Source organism: Mus caroli, unplaced genomic scaffold (assembly GCF_978045245.1).
Source record: "Mus caroli unplaced genomic scaffold, Mus_caroli_1 scaffold_4, whole genome shotgun sequence".
Taxonomy (NCBI): domain Eukaryota; kingdom Metazoa; phylum Chordata; class Mammalia; order Rodentia; family Muridae; genus Mus; species Mus caroli.
This window is the reverse complement of record NW_028227259.1, coordinates 33,236,452-33,242,451: the sequence shown is the minus strand read 5'-3', so window position 1 is coordinate 33,242,451 and position 6,000 is coordinate 33,236,452.

The following is a 6,000-nucleotide window of genomic DNA, read 5'->3' as shown; positions in this document are numbered from 1 at the left end:
AGTGCTATGAATGGAGTCCACCTTACTCAACCTGGAAAAGCCGTGGTAGACCAGGAGGTCCAGATAAGGATGGACAGGGATGGCTCAAGGGAAGACACACCTTTCTGGCAGCTGCTGCTGTAGCTAAGGATGAAGGCATGCCACAGGAGGTTAACACTGAGTGCTTTCCTCTCCCAGAATCCTCTGCTTTTCCAGTTGATCTTTACATTCTCCAAGGCATGAAGATTCTCCTCCCCTCTCATTTCTTTCTGTGTGTGATAATCTCATTTGATATTATATATATATGTGCATATATATGTATATGTGTGTGTGCTTTCAGTATCATATGTATGGATTTGATAATCAAAGCTCTAAAAATGTACCTCAATTCTTTTTTTTTTCCTAAAAATATGTAGCTCTAGCTCTTAGATTTACATTTTTGACCCATTCTGGCTGCGTTTTCCAGATTGTGAGACAAAATTCCAATTCCAATTTGTTTTGCATGTGGATATCTATGTGTCTAAACACAATTTGTTGAGAATACTGGTTTTAACTTTTTCTCCACTGAATTATCTTAAAATTGCCATTGTTAGGGTCAGAGTCTAGGCCTTTGCAGCTCTAACAAGCAAGGCTGGGCCACCATCCTGCACAGGCAAATAATAGTAACAGACAGAAAAAGATTTATATTGCATGTCACTTGGGAGAACCAGTAAGGAGGGTCAATGGTATTCCCAAGCCCATGGTCTGAGAACTGACATGAGGTTTAAGTAGAGAGCAAGAGGTGTGCTTCACTGCACATTTCTGGCCCAAGATGTGGCTCTGGCCCTCACGGACCCAATGCTGACTGCTGCCATTGGCTCTCAGTCTGTCCTGAGTCAATGCCAGCATAGTGCAGACTCTTTCCAGAAGACAAATTCCCCTCTGGGTGATGTAAAGGTCTCCAGCTTTTCCTTCCCCAGCATGAGACTGGTCGAGGAAATGTAAGCTCCTTAGAGGCCATTGTCTTAGCAGACTGCTAGCTGCAGGGGACTGCGCGTGTGTGTACATGTGTGTTTGTGTGTATGTGCCCCCTTATCTTCATGCCTGCCACGTGTTTGCGTGCTTTGTACAAGGTCTGAGTGTGTTTCCCAAAGTCTGTTGTGTTGGTTGGAGGGGTGGTGTGGAGGGATATTTGAGAGGGAGGCCTACTGAGAGGTAATCTCCTGCCTGGGGCTCCGTCTTCATGATTGTTTCACCAGCTCTTTAAGGTTTTCCTGATTTTACTCCTCTGAGTCCTCTGTTGTTCCAAATGAATTTTAAAACCAGCCCTCCACCTTTACAGCTGGAATTCTGCTGGGGGGTTATGCAGAATCTATGGATCCATTTGAGGGACTATGACCACCTTAGTGATATGAAGTCATCTGATTCATGACCATGGTATTATCTTTCATTTATTTAGGTCTTTTAAACATTTCCAACAGTTCCATGTGTTTCAGAGCACAATTGTACCTGTTTCAATAAACACTTTATAGTTTATAAGTTTAAAAATATTTACTTTACCTGTATGTGTGCACAACTGTATGTGCATATATGTAGGCAACCAGAGTAGGGTGTCATATTCCCTCAAACTGCTGTCCCATGTGGTTTCAAGCTGCCCCACTGGGGTTTGGGGACTGAATCTGGGTCCTCTGAGAGAGAACCAAGTGCCACTGAGTCATCTCTCCAGCCCTCACTTTCTTCTTTTTGATGCTACTATAACTGGAATTGCTTTCTTAATTTCACTTTTGAATTGGACAGGTCTCATTCTACACCAGAAGGAAAGGACCTTGCATGCACACTTCACACAGATATGTGCTTTTACGCTGTATGTAAGGTCCCCTGTGTGCGCACATTGCTGATAAAGTTGCCCCTCCATGGTAGACAGTCTTGCACATAACAGACAAGAAGATGTGCACATTATATCTTAAAAACTTACTGTTGAGAAACAGAGTCAGGACAAAGTGTATGCATTGTGTGAGTCCATGAAGTAGTGTTCAACTCAAGCCAATGCTCATTTTTCGGGGACATAGTTATTATCCATGGGGGTGGGGCGCTGATGGGACAGGAGAGTCACAGAGCTGATTTCCCAGCGCTGGCAGTGTTCTGTCTCCAGCTGTACATTGGTTTAGTGCAGATTTATCAGGTTGTGAACTTAGATCTGGGAGTTTGCTTGTATAACTTACACCCAGACATTTGAGAAATCGATGTCATGGAAACAGGTTAAGACTGGACTACCTCAGTGACTATCTGACCCATCAGATGTCGTGTGTCAACAACCACTCCCAGACTCTTTCTGAATTTCCTTTTAGCCACAATGCCCACTTCCTTTTGCTTGAGTTTTCAAAGGGTCCGTTTCTCCACCCACCACAAGATATTTCCTGGAGAGAGGCTTAGTTTACACCCAGGTATAACAGAAATGCTATATATTTGATAATTAAAGAATTGAAGTGTAACAGTGATTACGCTTCCACTTGCTGTGTCCCCTCTGTCTGCATTTTGAGCTTCAGTCAGATCTACAATTGGCCCTCCATTTCCTGGAGCATTTCACAGTGGCCAAGCAGGACCTGGTACAACACAATTCCTGATCTCCGTGGCATTGGATTGATAGGTGACGCCATGGGAAGCATGTCATAAGACTCCTTGGCGTCCTGCCTTTGACTGATCCTGGGTTGCTGAGGTCCAACCCTGTGGTGATGTTTTGCATCCTGAATGTCTTGCCACACAGAATTGCATCGTAAACTTAGCTCTGCCTCCCTCCTTAAAACTTCCTTATACAATTTTCTAAAGCAATGATCCCATTCCATCATTAAGCTTCACACAGATTTATCAAGCTGTGTTCTCAGATATCTCCGCATGTCGTCGCTGTTGACATTTTGTGTGGAAGAATTCCTTGTTGAGGTGGCTCCCCCGAATGCATCCCGAGTAGATGGCGAGGCAGGGTCCTGGAGCTCTATCCAATAGATTCATGTAGTGCTAGTCTGCTACATTGTGACAGACAAAAGAATGTCCAAAGATTTCCTACTCTTGTCTCTTAGAGGACAAAACTGCCCCTGGCTGAGAGCCATTGGGCTCCATGAATAACTTCAGACCTCCAGTCTAGAAGGGAGCCCCACTTTGCTCACCTAGGTTAAACCATTAATCCCCAAAGTATTGGCTTTGATTATAGATTGGAATTAGGATACCAGTTTTCCTAAACACGATGACAGATGAAAGCGGTATCTGAGAAACAGAATGAAAGGCAGCATTCTTTTATGCCCCTGCTACCAATTCCCTGGAGTTTCACAACCACAGTGCAGACAGCAGGGAGAAATCACAGAGCAATCTGCAGAAAGCCACTCCTTGGGCCACGTCGCAGATAGTTTACTCTGGAGACCTGGCTGTTGATCAACAGCAGCCCCCACATGGCAACAGACTAAGATGACTACAGCGGGCCTCAAGTTCCTCTTAGGGGCCACCAGGAATTCTGATGATCACTGCCATGGCAGTAACGCAGCATTACTGAAGTGTCTTGTCCTTGGGACTCAAAACACTCAAAACCCGGTCAATCCTTTCCCAGTAGTTTCAGTTCCCCAGTCATGAAGGTGTCAAAGCCTTTCCCAAAAGTCTGTTTGTGATGTTGACTCCTCAGTGCCTGGAAATATGGCAATCTGGTGCTGCGGGGGTGGGGAGCACTCCAGGGTCCCCGATCTGCAACACATAAGCCAGTTTGCAATGAAGAATTCCAGCAACACAGAGGCACTGGTTAGAAGATGTCACCAAAGCACACAGAGTTGTCGGGAAGTTTTCCGTTGGGTGAGCTTGGATTTCCGGGGAGTTGCCCCCAGAGGGCCTTGGAGAGCTTGAGTTCCTATAACCATGCTGTTAGTCTGTCCATTCAGAAGTGACATAAGGAAATCACATCTAAAACAAACGGTTTCCTTTTAATAAAAAAAAAAATGTGAAAAAAATCGCATATCAAGGAAATTTCCAATGCATTCATGTGACTTAGCAGAAAACAGTGCTCATTCATCCAGGAAGCTGATCTCACTGTAAAGCAGACACTGAGAAGAGCGGGGTGGCTTTACAGCAAACTATTACAGCGTGGTAAGCTCAATGTGTAGCTTGCTGGCAATGTTTTGTAATAGCTTCCACTGTTAGGTGTAGTGGTGCATGCCTTTAATCCCTGTGAGGTCGAGGCCAGCCTGGTCTACATAGTTCCAGGCTAGCCAGGGCTGCCTAGTGAAATCCTGTCTCAAAATAAAATAACTTAAAAAAAATCAATTGGATGATAGTGTCTACCCTTCCCAGTACCATGGTTTCTTCTTCACACCTAGGGTTCCCATGAGCCCCTTCCACACTTCCTAAAGCCACTTGTGCCTGAATGTGAGACAACCTGTAATTCTTAGAGATCAAGGCTGATGGCTGCATAGTTCTAATTGCTGGTTCTCCTGTCTGATCCTAGTTTTCACAGTTTCCAAAACTGTGGTTCTTTTTCAGCCACACATACGCACCTGTACACTGCCTCGGACCATGCAACGGTCTGTCATATGTGACCGTTCCTTTTCCTCTCCATTTTGTTTTTGAGACAGGGTCTCGCTCTGTAGCCCAGCCTGCCCTTGCCTTCTGAGTGCTGGGACTAAAGCTTGTGTCTTTTTCCCTTCCACTCCCTGTATTTAGCATAGATTAGTGGGAATGTGCTTGGCTCCCCAGGGTACTCTCCTGATTTTCTCCACCATCTAGAATCTCTTCATTAGGGTTGTATCTCTGAGGGTTACGAAATCTCCACAAGGGCTGGAGAGATGGCTCAGTGGAGAGCACTAACTGCTCTTCCAGAAGTCCTGGAGTTCAATTCCCTGCAATCACATGGTGGCTCACAGCCATCTGTAATAGATACGATGCCCTCTTCTGGTGTGTATGAAGACCTCTACAGTGTACTCATAGGCATAAAATAAATAAATCTTTACAAAAAAGAAAAAAGAAATCATCACAAGGTACCCCACAGTACTAAAACTAACAATACACTCACTCCGAGACAGGGTCTATGTCTATCTGACCTAGGCTGGCCTCACACTCATGATCCCCCTGCCTCAACTTTCCAAATGCTGTGACTATAGCTTGTGCTTCACTCATTTTAGTGTGAGCTTAACCAGGTAATCTCCCCTAACATTCAGTGGCTTTTGAGGTCTAGTTGCCATACTCAACAGTAGGGTTCTAGAAAGCAAGTGAGCAGTCAAAGGCCCTTCAAAGACACTGAGAATTTGGGATGACTAATCCCAATTCTTAAGAGACAGAGGCATGCAGATCTCTGAGTTCAAGGCCAGCCTGGTCTACAGAGCAAGTTCTGTTGACAGTCAAGCTTAGGTAGTGAAGGAAACCATCAAAAACAAACATCTGGTGAAGATGTGATTGAGCAAGGGGGCCATGTTCCAGCTGCGCAAGCAGCAGACCTTGGCAGCTTTGGCCCTGTGGTTCTGGGTTTAGAGTCGAGATCCCCCTCTGTGATTAAGGAAAGTTGCTGAAGCCAAATGTATGACAAGGGTGTCCCTGCATGGAGGCCCAGAGAGCCCATTGCACGGAGCTGTGAAGGCGTACTTTTGATTGCCTTGGAGACCACAAGAGGTTTGAGATGCCAGAGCTGTGGGCTGCCTGCTGAGGAAAGCAGCTACCAGGGAAGTAGAACCAGCCCGAGAGAAAGACGCGTGCTACAGCCAACAATGCTGGAAGGAGCTGGAGATCTGAAGAGCATTTTGCCATCAGACATGGAGATGCAGAGTCTGGAGTTTGCCCAGCTGGTTTTCAGTCCTGCTTTGGTTCAGTCTTTCCTCACTGTCCTCCCTTCCCTATGTTTTGGATGTGATGATTTGTCAGAAGTATGTGATCTTTTTGTTTTTTTAAATTTTGATATTTTAGGGGGTTACAGTTAGGAGATTGCATGAATCTCAGAAAAGACTTAATTTTTAATGATTGTTGAGACTATGATAGTCTATGGGGACTTTTGAAGTTGCACTAAATGCATTTGCATTA